General features: G+C 35.7%; 1 long non-coding RNA gene across 2 annotated transcripts; it reads left to right on the forward strand.

Moving 5' to 3' along the window:
- The first annotated feature begins 305 nt into the window (after window positions 1–305).
- LOC135291375 (uncharacterized) lies at window positions 306–16,093 on the forward strand. Of its 2 annotated transcripts, none has more exons than XR_010354180.1 (4): window positions 306–376; window positions 4,249–4,341; window positions 5,064–5,178; window positions 15,292–16,093. It is a non-coding gene; the product is annotated as an uncharacterized LOC135291375 (long non-coding RNA). The 2 variants fall into 2 exon arrangements; XR_010354179.1 differs by lacking the exon at window positions 306–376 and adding an exon at window positions 475–628.
- Window positions 16,094–17,703: the final 1,610 nt, after the last annotated feature.

Genomic DNA, 17,703 nt, shown 5'->3' on the forward strand with positions numbered 1-17,703 from the left:
TACTGGCCTGTATCAGGGATAGTGTGGCCAGCAGGACAAAGGAATTGATTCTTCCCCTGTACTCAGCACTGGTTAGGCCACACCTTGAGTGCTGTATCCAGTTCTGGGCTCCTCAATTTATGAAGGATATTGAGATGCCGGAGCATGTCCAGAGAAGGGCAACAAAGCTGGTGAAGGGTCTAGAGAACAAGTCCTATGAGGATCATCTGAGCAAGCTGGTGGTGTTTAGGTTGAGAAAATTAGGCTTGGGGTGACCTTATCACTCTCTACAACTTCCTGAAAGGAGGGTGTAGCCAGGTGGGGGTCAGCCTCTTTCCCAGGCAACCAGTGATAGGACAAGTGAACACAATCTAAAGCTGAGCCAGGAAAGGTTTAGGTTGGTGTGTCGATTTTGCATGGCCTTCATGGGTTTTTGGGGAACCACAAAGGTGGCTTCTGTGAGAAGCTGCTGGAAGCTTCCACCATGTTCGGCAGAGCCAATCCCCGATGGCTCTGAAGATGGGGGTGCCTCCGGCAGAGCCTGGGCCAGTGAGAGATGGTGGTAATGCCTCTGTGATAACAGATTCAAGAGGAAAATCCAACCAAAGGGAGGCACAGGTTTTTTGTTCTAGCCAGAGAAGAGAAGGAGGTGAGAACATGTGAGGGAAACAAAGGAGACACCACGGAGGTCAGTGGAGAAGGAGGGGCAGGAGCGGCTCCAGGCACCAGAGCCGGGATTCCCCTGCAGGCCGTGGTGAGACCGTGGTGAAGCAGCTGTGCCCCTGCAGCCATGGGGATCCATGGGGGATGCTGAGATCCACCCGTATTCCCACTGGTGTAGGGAATACACCAGTTCCAGAGCAGGTGGATGCCTGGAGGAAGCTGTGATCCAGTGGGAAACCCAGTGGAGAAAGGGGCCCTGCTTCCAGGCTGGAGCAGTCTGTCCTTGCAGTACTGTACCTTGTGGGATAGTGACCCATGCTGCAGCAGTTTTTGGTGGACTGCTGCTGGTGAGAGTGGGCCCATGTCAGAGAAGTTCACAGAGAACTGTCTCCTGTGGGAAGGGACCCCATGGTCTCACAGGAGAAGGACCCCTCTCCCAGAGCAGTGGAAGAAAATCCTAGTGAGGAACTAACCAAATCCCCATGCCCTGTCTCCCTGTTCTGTGGCTGGGAAGGAGGGAGAGTTTGGGGGAAGAAAAGGTGTTTTTAAGGACTTATTGTTACTTATTAGCCTCTTCTGATTTTGTTAGCAATAAATTCACTTCGTACTTCTAAGTTGAGCCTGTTTTGCTCTTGGAGGGTTTTCTCCCAGTCTTTATCTCAACTCATGAATTCTTCATTAAATTTTTCTCTCTCCTGTGTGCAGCTGTAGCAGGGGAGGGTGAGTTATCCACTATCACGGGTGCCTGGTGTTGGGCCAGTATCAAACCACGACAGTTGAACATTTGGAGGAACTTCTTCACAGAAAGGGTGATTAGGCATTGGAATAGGCTGCCCACACAGGTGGTGGAGTCAGGATCCCTGCAGGTGTCTAAGAAAAGACTGGACATGGCAATCTGTGCCATGGTCTAGTTGATGAGGTGGTGTTGGGCTGTAGGTTGGACTTGGTGATCTCAAAGGTCTTAAACAACCTGGTTGATTCTGTGTTTCTGTGGTCAGTAGAGGTCCCTGCCAACATCATCCATTCCCTGATTCTGAATTTCTTTCAATAGAACATGTGTGTTTTCAGCTGCAAGGATATATGGAACAAACATTCACTCTGAGGATGTTAAAAAAGGCTAGATAAATGTCCATTATTTTGTTCATATATATAGGATAATTTATGATGAGTACATAACAAACCTCTTCAAATACCTTGAAAAAAATCTTTTAATCAAACTACCTGTGAATACTGCATTGCAATAGCTCACTGTTTATAAAATATTAAACTATATTGAATTAAATCATAACACCTGCTACTACATTGCACTGCTTAGCAAATATGAGACATGCAAATAAGAATATTTTGTCTGTAAGCAGTCAGTTTTAGAATTGCAGTCACTGGAGTGCTGATGGATAATTATTTTTAAGAAATGGCAGGAATCATCATATTGGTCATGTATCTCCTATATGACCTATTCTGTTTCCCAAAGAAAAATGCCAAATTCCATGACCTGGAAAGGTTGCTTACAGCCTACCAGTGCCAGTAATTTCTCCCTACAACAAATTTTCAGTGTCCTAATAATCACAATCACATGGATACTTGGTTATACATATGGTATATTAGTATAGTTTGATGTCATCCCTTATGCATTGCCAGTGATTTGAAAGCCTCTATCAGATGATGTGAACAACTCCCAAGGATACCCCATCCTTCATCCTTAAGAGTAAGCCTGTGCTCAACTGCATTAAGTGTTTTGGGCCTAAAGTCTTCACAATGTCTCCAGTGCAGGTCTGTGCAGAGACCACCATGGATATATTAGCTGGAATATCGATATTGCATAATCCTTGTCTCATGATAAACCCATTTATGAGAAACTGAAATAATTAACTCTGTATCTGTACAGCTGTGCAGCTTCTAGCTCTAAGCCATGTTGATTAGGCTTAAGTAGCTGTAGCTTGGGTGTCGCTAACCAGCCTGCAGACGACAAAAATTCTGTGATCCCCCAGCTATACCTGAAACACAAGAGGTGAAGAAGAGTTTGTTGAGAAGGTCTGCCAGTCAGCAGAAATGGCTTTGACAGCTGTCTGGGCAGCATCCAGAGTTTTCATTGAGGAATATAACCATATTTAAGAGCAAAAGTGGAAGAAGTTCAAAATCCGGCTTAATGACAAAATGTTCATTCCTTCTTGGAGTACCCTAGCTAGTTCTTTACTAGGCTGTAGTTTTTGATGGGGAAAAGCAGTCTAGGAATCCTGTTCCCCCCACTTGGGACAAGACCATACCAAACTTGATTCTCTTCCCTTTGAGTTCCACACAGTCACTCAACAGAATCCCAACTTGTACATAAACAATATTTGACCAGGCTATTTAAACTATTTTTATTTCTGTGTAAATTTAAATAATAAATATATAATTATTTTAAATACATTAAATTATGTTATATTTTTAAAACATTATATTCTTAGCTAATAAGTATATAATTAATAAAAAATGAGTGGTTTATCTAGAACTGTGTTTACACTGCTATATTGAAGTGTACATGCATGAGGATATCTGAAAGGATTATTGGTAAAAGAGAGAAATTCAGGGTGGAGGGGTTTACCAAACAGGACAAAAGAGGCATGATCCTCATACTGCTGAAAAGAAAAACTGACTCCAAAGTACAGCTGAATTTCTGAGACATGAAGTGTTTGTCAAATCATTGAGATACAGGTGTATCTCAAAGGAATACAGGAATAAAGGATACAGGTGTATCAGAGAAAAGGAGAAGATGTAGAAACGTGGAGGACTGTATTTTATTCCCAATTCTCATGGAGCAACATAGAGACAAACTATAGGGAATTGTCTAAAAATTTAATTCTCTTCCCATATCTATTTTTTTTTTAACACGAAAGAATTATCTAGCCTCTTAAAAGATAGAAACACAAAATCACTGAGTATGTTGTGGTCATCACCTCTCTGCCATGGACAGGAATGTCATCCACTAGACCAGGCTGCTCAGGGCCCATCCAGCCTGGACTTGAACACTTTCAGGAATGGGGCATCCACTACATCTCTGGACAGCCCATTCCAATGCCTCACTCCCTTCACAGTAAAGAATATCTACCGAATATCTAATCTACATCTATCCATCTTAATTTAAGGCCTTTCACTCTTGTTTTATCTCTCCCTCCCCAGCCTTCTTGCAAGCCACTTACAAGATTGTCGTAACTCCCCGTCCTGATTCCTCTGCATTGACTGAGAATTTCAATATATTGAAAAACATGTAGATACGCATTAACCTTATTGTAGCAAAAGGCAGTTATACTATTTTAGAGAAGGATTAATCTAAATCTTATTTTTTCACTGTAAAGAATTTCTCTATGGAACATTCAACATCGATGGAAGATTCATTCACTATATTTTGCCATTTTCAGACTCCCCTTTATTGGCTTTGCCTCTTTCCTCCAAAATATATTTATTCAACACTTTCCTCTTGGAAATAAGTTGAAATCTATCAAAAAGTAACAATTCATAGGCTTAATTAAAAGAAAAATAAACAAAATCTAGAGAGAAATAGCTGCTGGTTTGGGAGAGAAATGTAAGCCATTTGCTTTATTTGTGCTTTTTCTTTGTCACATTTAGCTTGAAGCTGTCAAGATGGCAGGCAAGTAAAAGAAAATAAAAGAATCTTTAATGAAAAAATGTCTTCAATACTCCAAACACATATATGAGAAGGTAATTAATAAATATGGATCCTTATTTTCTATTTAGTCTTTTAATCCTTTTCTGTTGCTGAAACTGCAATTGAAACTGCCTTTTATTAAGTTGTCTGTATATAAATAAATTCACCTTTTTTCCAAAGAGCTGTTTTTATTAGCAATATGAGACTCTGTTTTATATACAGAGCTGTAAAATGTTATACATTAAATGATTTAAAATAATGTAGGCTTTCGATGCATATTTTGTGGGTTAATAATTTGCTTATATGCATATACATTTAATTTATCTTGACAAAAAGCCATTCAATTCCTGTTTAACCAAGACACAGAGTAGTAACCTAGGGATAAATGAAGAAGCATGGATTAGGACATGCCCATAAATTAAGTTAGCCTAAAAACCTGAATATACAATTGGGGTGAAGATCAATGAAATTTTCTGGTCTCCCAAACCTACTATGGACATCAAAAGGTAAGCTCTGAGTATCAGAGTACGTGTCTGCCTGGGTCCAAACTGTTAGTTACTGTCTTAATTATCTGCTTCCAAAACAGATTTATCTGCAGATAATTAGATGCCAACTGCATTTAATGCATTTCTTAGGTCATCTATTGCTAGAAGAATATAGTAATAACTCACTGGATAATGCAAGTAAGAAAGTTGATAAATATTATTAGGATAATTTTGGTGTATTCCACTTTAAAGGCATAATTTTCTGTATAATTCAGTATGTGTATTTACAGTTATATATTAAGAACTCCAGAGGATTTTAGCTCCTGCCAGAATAATTGAATGCCAAACATCTGCCAACAATCAAATCTGCTAGGAAACCTTTTAAGTAGCCCAGGAGCAAAGAAGGTAAGATAATATTGTTAACATTCAATTCTAGTCTCAGAGGTGGGAAAGAGAATAGAAAGGCAACAACTAATTTTGGTTTGATTAAAATTTTTCAATTTGCATATAATGTAAAGGTAATAATTCTCTTTTCATTTATACTTGGTGGCAAGTTTAATAAAATACTCTAAACCAGAATAGCCATAATTCATTAATTACTGAATGCCAACAGAAGTAATACTGTCATAGAATGACTTTACTAAATAAAGATATAAATTTTGTGAATCTTATACAGCTCTTGATAACTTCTTTTACATTACTTTTCTTTGCATGTGATTAAAGAGCAGCAAAATGGTGTTTTGTTAATGGCTTTTGTTGAGAGATCTTTATGTTGCAAACAGCACCATGATTTGAAGTATTTAAATAATACTTGAGAAAAAATAGTTAAAATACATTTCTGGGGAAAAAAAAAAACCCCAAAATATATTCAGAGTCTACTACTTTGACTTAGAATTTTCTTTTTAAAGGTATTTCATCATAAGGAGTGCAATAATCCATGTTTGTGGACACCATGTTGCAAATCTTTATGGCTTTACTTGTGCCTGGTGTCTCAGAGAACAGAGAATTGAAAAAGTTTGTCAGCAAGGGACAAATTACAGACAGAACGAACTTCTATAAAAACAGCAGTTTGCCCTGGTGTCATTGGTATCAGATTGTATTTTCCTTTGCTTACACACACTAATACTTTGTGAAAAAACATATTCAGCATGGCCATAAGTCTCTGCTGGTGTTCCCAGCTAGCTGGAGGAGATTCTATGGAAGCACTTGGTGACTCTAGCATTCTTGTAAAACACAGCCCAGGGCGGGCATCACAAATCACTGTACTCAAGAATGCACAGTAGCAGTCACCTTTGAGTGACTTCTGCTCCAAAGGACTAAGTCATCAACACTGAATAGTTTCATGACAGCACAGAAGCAATGGGCCTACCACCATAATTAAAGTTCTGTCCTGTTAAGAAAGTGGAATCTATTTGAGGGACAGACACAATCTAAATTTCACCTTCATCTCTTTGCTAATATAACACTGTAAAAGTTAGAATTAAAAAAAAAAAAGGAAAGTTCTCATTCTTGCCTTAAATATGAAATAAAACATTTTACATGGTAGTGATAAAAGCACAGAAAATCAAAATGCTTTTTCCCCACTAACTTGAAGATTAGATACTTCACATTATTGGTAGTACTGGAGGGAATGAAAAGCTGTGTTATCTTAGTACAGAGTTTCAAGTTCATCATGTGAATGTGAGCTTTTCTGAAGCTTTATGAAATTTTATTTAAACCATAGAGGCATCGGTGAAAAACACTGTTCATTTTATAGATATATGGGCCATATATTTAATTCACTGAACTATTTTGCTCAAAATGTTATTTACAATTACAATGCATGTGCATTCCAGAAATCCTGAAATAGGGAAGTCAACATTGTGACTGTGCTGTAAAAGAACATCTGGAAAGCTAGAGTGTTGATGCCCTCATCAAATGAAATTCATTGCAGCACTTAAAAAAAATCACGTAATGGTGTCAAATCTGAAATCTGATAATTTCTTCTGTTCTGCCAATCTTTGTGTCTTGTGAAATTCATTGCAACCTCTCACTCCAACAGCTATGATTTGATAAAACTGCACCAGTTTGATCTGAAAACTAATTTGGTTGTTAACCACCCTCTAAAACATCTAGTAGTTTCACAGAATATGGCGCATGCAGAGGAGATGCAAAAAGCAGAATATGGGCCATGGTATGTATGGCTCATTTAATTAGATTATCAGGGTTTGAGAACAGTAATACAAATATCATAAAAAGGAAACTTTAATTCATGGACTGTTTTCTGCCACCACTACAAAAATATACTTTAAGATGCAGAACCATATTGTGTATTGCATTATCACTTCCACTTCATGTGCATTAAGACTGTATAATCTTGTTTTTCTTGTACTCTTCATTGGTCAGCATGAGAGTTTACTTTAATTGGTTTGGGATTAAAGTCCACTTTTTCCAGGTATGAGCACTGCAAACAAATTCCTCTAGTGCTGTCCCAGACTGTCTATTCCATCATTCAGGATATCTTTCTTTCCCAGAACTGGGGCAGACTGGCCAGAGTAAACATTTTTATAGGTGATGTTAGCACTTAAATAGCTAAGAAGATCCTTTTCTGAAATAGAACCTTTACTCCTTCTGCTTTCTGCTGAATTTAATTCAAATTTCATGGTCAGCGAAAGCCTTTCCAAAGGTCAGTGTCAAGCTTTTCCAACAATGAAACTAAGGCATTAAAGAATCAGTAAAATTGTCAAAAGTTCCCTAGTCAGCAGCAAATCTAGGTCTAATAATGAGGAAGATATCAACAACTGGTCCTGGAGGTGATTAACCATTTTTTTCCGATTGATGATTCTTAGCCTGTAAAGAGGGAATTGATGTGGTAGACCTATGTCTGGTAATCATGGGCTTAATTCTGCATTTTCCAGAAAGTAAGGATCTAAATATTCACCTGGTCATTTTTTGCATTATTTTTGTGCTGGACTGCTGAAAGTTCATTCCTGAGCCATCACTTTTAGTTGGATTTCATGATCTTGGTGCACAGAGCAAATTTACATGAGACTCAACCTATGCATTCCATTGCTTATCAAATAAAATAATATCAAGTATAGAGCTGACTTCTTGATACTTCACTGTCTTTTGATCTATCTTCTTCCAGCCATTACATGACAAAGCAGGGGGTTAAAATAGTTCTTGGCTAAATGCTCCAAGTGCGTTTATAGAATTCTATTCTGCTTGATTTATTTTGCTTGAGAACTTTTAAAAAGAAGTAATCCTATAGTCCATACCATACCACTGACCCTATATTTGTTACACAGTTACTGTTTAGAAGAGTTAACTGAAATTTAGGTATTGAATATGAAGGGAGAAAACAGGCTATATTTTGGGATTCCTGTCACCAGTTTGAACTCACCTTGTTCAAGCTTTGAATCTTGAGCTCTTCTCTTTTTTCTCTGGCTTTACTTTCAGCTTATTTCTCTACAACCTTTCTTACATTACTTCTTTCTACTTTTACTGTAGCCATATACATGTGGGATTTATGGCTTTCATGGTCATTTTTCCTCCTAAAGACCTCTGAGTTTTTTTCCTAGCTCTTGAACCTGCTTGGTTTCTGGTTGTTAAACAAATATCACATAGAAAATTCTGATTTCCCTCTTGTTTATAAATGAATGCACAATGTTAACCTGACAGGCCATCTTGTTTAAGAAAACATTGCATGGAAAGGTCATGAAAAAACCATATCTTGATGACATAACTGGAACAAGGTTTACTGCTACTGTACCACCTTGAGTTTCTTAAGGTTGAAAAATATTAAGGGATACAAAACACTGCTTTTTGTGCTGTTGCCTTTTTCTCAACCTGGAAATTAAACCCAAGATAATTTTAGTAAGGAGGTAAAATGAAAGGGGATCTTTATTTGAAGGCCTTCAGAGGCAGTTATGGAAAGATGTCCACAAAAGCCCACACTCCCAGCCAGGGTGAGTACATTTTATAGATTTTAGGAAATTAACATAATTGATGAAAAGCACCAATGAGGAGGACAAATGGTGATGCCATTCCCCCCAGGTCGAGCCCCTTCTCTGGAGCCCCCCTTCAGCACTAGCTGTGCTTTGTCTGTGAGAATGTATCTCGAAGGGCTGTTCTCAGCCTTGGTTCCCTGAAGAACCAAGATAACACTGGAGCCTTGTACCTCCTGGAGCTTGGAGCTCCGGAATTTGTTTTGTCTTTCTGCTTAAGGAAAGGCCATGGAAAATTACTGGGAAAACTATCTGCTAATACAACAGGTGAAAGAATTGCAAATATATGTGTGAAAATTGGAGACAACATAATGAAAGAAAAAGGCAAAAACCCAAATGGCATCAGTGCAGCGTGTTACTGATTGTGAGGTGACAGTGATTAGCACTTTTCAGACATGCCAGGATATGAAGGGCCCCAGATCTAGCAATATACAGCATATATATTCAGATTTGTTAAATAAAACCAGCATACTGAGATCTCCCATGGATTCAAATGCCTAGTCTCCCTGAAGGTACTTTCCCCTCTGCTGCTCATTGCTGTCAAATACTGGCTTTTGAGACACTGCTATTCTAGAACATACAAAACAGGACATTTGAACTTTACAATGCATTGCTTAGAAAACCAGAGAGTGAGAAATGGCAACAGTGATTTTGAAGTGAGAGAAATAATTATTTGGTAAATAATATTAATATAAAAAGCTCTTTCAAATCAATTACTGAAATAACTTCTTAAGTCTGCAACAGGATCATTCTACAGGATATACTACGTTGTAACTAATAAAAGTGACTCAGCAGGCATTCTCCTGTATTGATGGGCCACCTGCATCATCAAGGCACAGAAACTTACTCGGAATATAGCAAAGCAATCTGTTGAGAAACCAATTTAGTTTTGCTGTGTTCCTTTGTAAGTCCCACATGGCACCTTTTTTCTTAGGTATATCAAGAAGGACGGATAATTTAACATACATTTTTCTTTGTAGAAAGTAAGCCACAGTTTGTAGCTGATTTGTAGCTGATTGAACCCCCACAAACCAAATTATAAATATAGCTTTGAATTTCTGAAATAGTTTTGTGGAGTATATTCTTTGACTTAGAAATTGAATTAGTTGATTTTTATGTAAAAAATGTTTGTCCTTCCTTCATGATCATCATGTGATTATTCTTTGAACAGCACAGTAATAACAAAAGTATTCCTTCCTATTGGCAGGACAGGTTGAGAGTATGCAAGATAAAACAAACATTTAATTTATAAATATAAATTATACCATCTAGTATAATAAAACTCATTGTTAACAATTTTAATGATTCTAACATGCAAATTCTGGGTTTTTGCATTTCTGTTGCTTTTCCTTCCCGCTAACAAATAGACAAGTGAAATGTAAATTACAAGGAAGACAACAAAAGTGCTTGTACTTAGTTGAGATATAAATATTCAAAATGTCACACAGAAAGGAAATCTTAACAGTTATCAAACAAACCTAACTGGACATTTTGCAAGAGAATTTTTTTGTAATTCTATTCTAAAACTATTCAAAAAGGCTTGACTGTTTCTGGGGTTTAGTAGGTCTTGCATTATTTCTTTTTTCAATAACTATGCAGCAAATAACTTTTTCTCTATCACTCTTCTCTCTCACTTAAACATTGCTGTATGCAGTGAATGCAAATTCATTGTTAAATAATTTTAAAGTCTGAGACATATTATCCTTTTAAACTTTGGCTGACCAATAACATCCTCCATTCTTAACCCAAAAATAAACAACCAACCAACCAACCAAACAAACATGGAAAAAATCCCACTTCCATACCATATAGTGTAGTTCCCTCAATTTACACAGTCCCTAAACCTATTTTTGTCTGTTCTTAAAATAAATCAACACTGTGTTAAGTGAGGTTGCATACTTCTAACAAAAAAAATAACAATCCACCAAAAAAACCCCAAACCAAAAAAAAGGAAAAAGGAAAAAACCACAAACCCACAACCAGAACAACCGAAAAAATCAAAACCAAGCAAACAAAAGTACCCCAATAAAAGATGAATAGTAATTGGTTCCTACCACTTCAATTCTTCAAAAATTACTAAAAAAAAATAAAATCTGTTAAATATTTTTAAATGTTTAAATTAGTGTTGAGATACATGTGACTATATAATCAAATGTAATTTTAAAAGGTGTTAAAGTCCTCTGACACTTTCTTGTGAGTTTTGAAATTATTGTTAGTTGATTATTGAGAAGCCAGGATTTGAATTTTGGTGTAACAAATGGTAGATGAAGAAATTAATATTTTGAAAAAATGTTTAGGAAAAGACAAAGAGGGAAGGGACATGGAATTTTCTCTGCAAATGGAAATGTGAGCCTGCTGATCACTCTGAAACAAGTTTGATATGTCATATATACAGTTCCATTTGAAGTACAAACTGCATAGCAATAAATCCAAGTTTAGATCTTTATGGATCTAAGCTACACAGGTTTGGAATAGTGTTAACAAACAGCTCTGATAAAGGGTTCCCTCTAACTATGCCTAAGTGTTTTAGTTTTCTGGCTTATTCAAAATAATCATTATTCTCTTGGATAATTATTTGTGAGGAAAAATGCATGTATTATTTATACATTTATATAAATTTAAAATCCTGAAGAAGCTGCATAAGATAAGGTACCCATGCCTGGTACTGCCACCTGGCACCCTTAGTGTCACTATCACTTCCAGTTTTATGTTATTGAAACCAGCTTGCAAGAGCATATGATACTGTCTTGCCAAAACAAAGAAAATATAAGAAATCTACTGCCGTAGACCATAATAACAGGTATCACAGACAAGCTATACTTAACCCATACCAAAGGCTGTATTTAATAACAGGAATCAAAGAAAAGAGTGGGTAGTGAGCAGTTTGCTGCTTCCACATAATATAGGAGAAGAAGATATTCTTTAACTATATAAGTAAAAGATTATTTTCAGGAAGCGTTTCAGCAGAATGCTAAAGGCTGTGCTTTAATATACTTGTCAAGAATTACTTTTTTCCACAAAATTTGTTAATTTGCTAAGAAAATAGTAGTAGAGGAAATATGATTTTGAGAAAGAAATCCCAATGCCAATCCAAAAACTAGTTGTAGATATTGATTAAACTGCTAAAGACAGAATTAAATTGAATTATAGCTCTCACTCTCTATAGATGGTGGTTATATCCAACATCAATTCACCTGTCATAATGGTTCAGTGTGCTGATCCATAATTTAAAAAAAAAAAATTACTCTTTAGATTGTATGATGTTGTGAGACATCCCAAGAAGCCACAACAACCTCTTCCACCCACACATGGATGCTCCATGCCTGGAAATGTTCAAGACAGGCTGGATGCAACTCTGAGCAACCTGGTCTAGTGATAAGTGTTCTTGTCCACAGCAGAGTTGTTGGAACAAATTGACCTTCAAGGCAGGCCGTTCTATGGCTCCATGATGATCAGCAGAAATTCTATTGGCCTGGGAGGCTGATGGACAAATAAGATTTGAAAAGGCATGACAGTACAAAAGAAAGTAACTCTTGCACATGTTGTTCTTTTCAAGGTGTTCAGGAAATAAAGTTTTTCTTTAAGAAGGACACGTGATTGATACAGCAATTGATAGATATTTGAAACCGTTTGCTAAATATTCTGTAATGGTCAAACAAGTGAAATACCCAAGTTATTTTTTTTCCAAAAAGCTTTGTAAAGTAAGATAGAAAGCAACATTATACCTTTGTGTTAATTAGTAGGATGATTTCTGAATGTGAGTGCAGTTGTGTTAGCACTTCCTTGTCCTGCCCTGCAAAACAAAACAGAGCTGGTAAAGGCAAATCAGCCATTCCAAAACTCATTGAGAGAGATTTAGATGAATAGTTATAATTATTGGTTGTAATGTAGAGAACATATTGTTATTCTGAGGTGATATTTAATAAAATCATATCCAGATTTTTGAAAGAAGGAAAGGGTCAAGGGCACTATATTGCAAAACATGGAAAATATTATTAATTTCTTGAAATTAATTTTTAAAATGCACAAATAAATGTAAATTAAGTTTTACAATATAATGCTGGACCTCAAACCTATAAAACTTTTCAAGAGAAATCAGATACAGCTATATTTATGTTCAGCTTAAAGCAAGGAAAAAGTGAGATATATTGCATTAATCAGATATAATAATCTGTGTTTACATAAATCTGTAAACTGGTACAAAGTAGGAGAAGTGCACTGATAGCTTAGCACTCTTTGCTAACTTTTTCTGATAAGGAGTTAATTTTTCATTTATTTCTTTATTCAGAAAAAACATTATTGGCTACTAACTAATATAAATACAATTTTTTTTTATTTCTATTACCTCCAGATATATAATATCCTATATATGGTATATAAAATACATATTATTTATAGCAAACAAAAACATGCATGGTTTTAAAGAGGTATCAAAAGTTATTTTTAGGGAATGGACCTTTCGTGCATGTGTTACAAATACATAAGTTGTTCAAACCTTGAAAAATAAGTCTGCTTTTTAGTGCTGATTTTGGTGTGCCAAATAGAAAAGAGGGATTTTTTTTTTTTTAATAATCTTATAAGAACTTGTGCAGCCAGTTGTTCATCATATTTTCATCTGATGATGCATTTCACAATATTTTTGCTATAATAATATTCAGGCCATGTCAAAAAAAAGGCAGCAAGTTAATTCTAAATTTGGACAGGAAAAAATGTAAAGGTAACCAGTCAAATGCTCTGCCTGATGACAATGCTGAAATCTTTGTAAGCTTCTTTGCATCATTCAAAGGCCAAAAATGCTGACTGCACAAAATGAAAAAATTGTCTGAATTTAAATAGCCCCTGAACCTACAGGATCCTATCAGATTCTTCCAACTAATGTAATGTGTGGGAAGCCACTGTCTGGCAGAAGCTCAGGTCATTTCTACAACCCTTCCTTGTCCCCTTGCAATGAAAAATCTTTTCTTCCCAGCTGATATTTCACACTTTGTAATTTGGCTACTAAATGGAAAAAGTCTCCAAAGTGCTGCAAAATAAATTGAATAGATTGAGCATGTTCTATGAAAATTAAAACGCATACATGCATACATGTTTTCACTTTTTATCCTCAGGATTTACTCCTATTAACCCTTGCAAATATAAGAGAACAGGTTTTTTTTAAGAAATGTATATGCTAAGTACCTATTCAGAAAAAATTCATTTTATGTTACATAAATACACACCTATTGTAGTACTTATGAATCAAAAGATTATTTCAAAATATGAAAGCAAGTGACATGACTAAACATTTAAACTAGATAAATTTAAAACCAAAAACATATGCTCAGGTATGTGCCTGGATGCATTAGCATTACAACTGCTTATAATTTTGGTAAATGCAAAAGAGTACTCACAAAAGAGTTAAAACTATCTATATATAATAATGAAGTACATTTTCTCTACAGAATTATAATAACAATAAACATTAGAATGTCGGGGTTTTATTCTGCAAATCAGTGTAACTGCTTCATCACTTTGAGTTAGTGATTCAGTGACTAATAAATCCCTTGAAATTCTTCTGTATGCTTCTTATATTTTAGATCCATGCCTTCCATATATAGAAAAACTATTTTAACATTCATTGAAATAAATGTTTCTGGAAAAGAAATGTAAGAACAAATGAAGAACTAATTTGCAGGATTAGCAAATTAACATCCCATCTCAGTATTTAGTGTAGAAATAAGATATTAATCAGAGACAAATTGAGACACTTTGTGTACAAAGATCTTAAATTTAGAGCATAAGTTTGGGGCATGAGAGTGAGTAATTTGCTGGATTAGGGAATAACATTAATTTTCTCCCATGAAATATTTGTTTTAACATTTTGACAGCTGTGTCAGAAGGTAAAGGCAGAATGGGTGTAAAATGTAGGCCAAGGCTTTCATAGGTTTAGTAAAGATTAATTTTTTTTTCTCAATAGAAGAAGATAATTACTCTTGCCTGTTTTTAAAATAACAATTCCTTCAATGTATGTTTTTCAAAATTATTGAGAGGGAAAATCAACATGAAAAAATCAAAACTAAGTGTGAGTCAGATTGTTTTATTTTTTCCTTTCATGTTTAATTTTTTTCCAATTATTTTCTACATTTCATCCAAATGGGTGTGCTTATATTCTGTGTATGTTTGAGACCTCTCTCATTCAGTTGTCCATGTGATGAACAAGGCATGTTGAACTAGAGAAACAGATACACATTATAAATAGTAAATTATTGCATGCATTCTGCTATAAGATGATAGTTCAATAGATACTTATTTAGTATACAAAATGCGTATTTTTGAGAACTTTCTCTACCATTGCACTTTATTTGAAAACCTGGCAGGACATATACACTCATCTGGAAGGCCAAAGTAGACAGCTTGCAAAAAACAAGGTTTTAGTGAATAAATTATACAGAGGAAAGCGAATGTCAAACCCAAAAATGGGTTTTAAGCAATATAAAACCTTTGTTTTATTAATTGTTTATGACAAATAGCTGTTTTCCTTTTTTCCTCACAGTTTGCCACAGACAGATGTCTTTAGTCTGCACAGTGCAGCATGCACTCTCCAATGAAAACAGACTGAAATATAAAGAAGGCTTGACAGCAAATGGAACCCAGGCTGTTCACACCTTCACAATAAAAAAGCAAATGAACGTCTAGGTTTTCTAAAAAGTTTTTGTTTTCTTTCAGAAAAGAAAAGCTGAAAGGCTGCATTCTGTGGTTCTGGCAGCATTAACAGGTTGGTTTTTCTCAGGTCAATAGCAATTCCATTAATTAGCAAGAACAGCAACCAATCTGCAGAAGCCAGCGATGCTGACCGGCCATTAAATACCATTGCGGGCATGTTCATAATGTGCTCCCAAGCTCAGAGACAAACACTATTCAGGCAAGAGTTTCTGGGCCATTATTGACATAGAAGATAGATTTAACAGGATATGTCACCTGCAGAAGGTGACATATCCTGTTAAATAAGATTATATCTAACTATAACTGGATGTGGACATAAATGAAAGGATATTTACAACATGTACAGCTGGAACATTTTCTGTGGATTACAGAGAGAACATGGTAGACTGGAAGAGAGGAGAGATTGAGGGAGAGATGGGAAAAAGAAGAATGGGACACTTTCTCTTCAGTCATTCTTTGTCATTTTCTCTTTTTTATTAACTTGTCTAGTCTTCCTTTGATTCTATACAAACTCTCAGTCCTTGTAGAATGGTTTTTCTTGTTTGCTGCTACTTACTTGTCATGTCTTTGACATTTTTCAGAGCTTATAAACAGTTTGACTATTTGTTCATAAACACATTTACCCTTTCCTAGCTTCAGTGATAAAAGAGATAAGTTGTAAAATGTGGAGTGTTTTGAAATTAAAAATACTCTGATTTGAGATCATGCTGTTATCAGATTTTATGTTAAATTGTCTTTTCTAAGGCTTGCACTTACTTCAGCCAGAAATACCCGGGCACAATATTTGTGCTAAAGAAAGGCTTCCTTTAATTCCTTAGATGGCATTGTGATCTAAGACCTTGTCCATTTTTACCAGATTCAGTCTGAAATCATAAAAAGTTGGAGACAGACAACAAACTTGAGCAAATACAAAACTATCTTCAACCCAGAAAGTGCTAACACTTTCCTCCCTTTATCATAGAATCACAGAATGGTTTGGGTTGGAAAGGACCTCCAAGATCATGTAGTTCCAACTCCTCTGCCATGGAGAAGGCAATAGATCAGGTTCTAATAGACCAGGCTGTTCAAACCCCCACCCAACCTGGCCTTAAACATTTTCAGGGATTCACAGCTTCTCTAAGAAACCTGTTCCTGTGCCTCACCACCTGCACAGCAAGGATTTTTTTTTCTAATGTCTAATCTAAATGTACGCTTTTGTGGTTTTAACCCAATCCCCCTTGTCTTGTCAATACACACTCTTGTACACAGTGTCTCTCCATCTTTCTTGTAAACTCCTGCCAGGTATTGGAAGGTCACAGTTCTTGTGACACATTGAATGTTGCCAAGCTCTAAGGAGACTGCTAATTGAAAAAAAATCAACAAAACAAAACAAAACACCAAAACAAACAAACAAACTTCTTATTTAACTTAAATTAAACTATTTTAAATTATTGAAAGGTAGGCACTGGTGGCTGTAATTGCATTGCCACCAAATTAAAACACAAATTCCAAACCTTTTGAAAATCAAAATAAATTTTTAAAAAACTTAAATGCAAAATACATTTAAGAAAACAAAAAATTGAAAATTATTTTAAAATTAATGGTGGCAGACTGGCAGAGAAAACAGACAAAACATCAAAGCAATAAAATTCAATAAAGACAGATATGAATGTCATAAACATAGGAAGTATAGCTAAAATAAGGAGCTGATCAGGTAAAACCTCAGGGTCACCCATTCTGCCTCCATTTTGATTTTACAGCACAAGAACTATTGCATTAAAGTTATATTTACTACAAGGACAAAAAATATTAGCTCACAGGAGAATAGCTCAGGTTAAATTCCAAGGCATTGTTCTTAATAGGCTATAGGATTGATAGAGAAGTCATGCTCTATCTCATTAAAATTTGTCTTGCAATATTTATTGACTGTGGAAAAAAATTTACCTCTACACATAGTAAAAGCTATGATAGTTCAAGCATGCTCTTTGGAATAGTAAAAGCATAAGAAAGCATGCAGTACACATTCCCTTATTCTGTTCCCATATCAGGCTTTACCTCTAGATTCATTGATCTAGCTTTTCTTAGGATTACCATTATTGTATTGCTAAATCAGTAAAACCCAAATCTAAACTAAAAAGATTGTCAAACTGTATAACTAAATTGTTTTATATCTGAACAATATATGGCAGAATGATGCGTCATATTTTTTGTTTTCAAAATATACTCAAAGGTTTTTTGCAAAATATCCCTTTTCCCTTACAGG

The sequence above is a fragment of the Passer domesticus genome, chromosome Z (assembly GCF_036417665.1).
Source record: "Passer domesticus isolate bPasDom1 chromosome Z, bPasDom1.hap1, whole genome shotgun sequence".
Lineage (NCBI taxonomy): Eukaryota > Metazoa > Chordata > Aves > Passeriformes > Passeridae > Passer > Passer domesticus.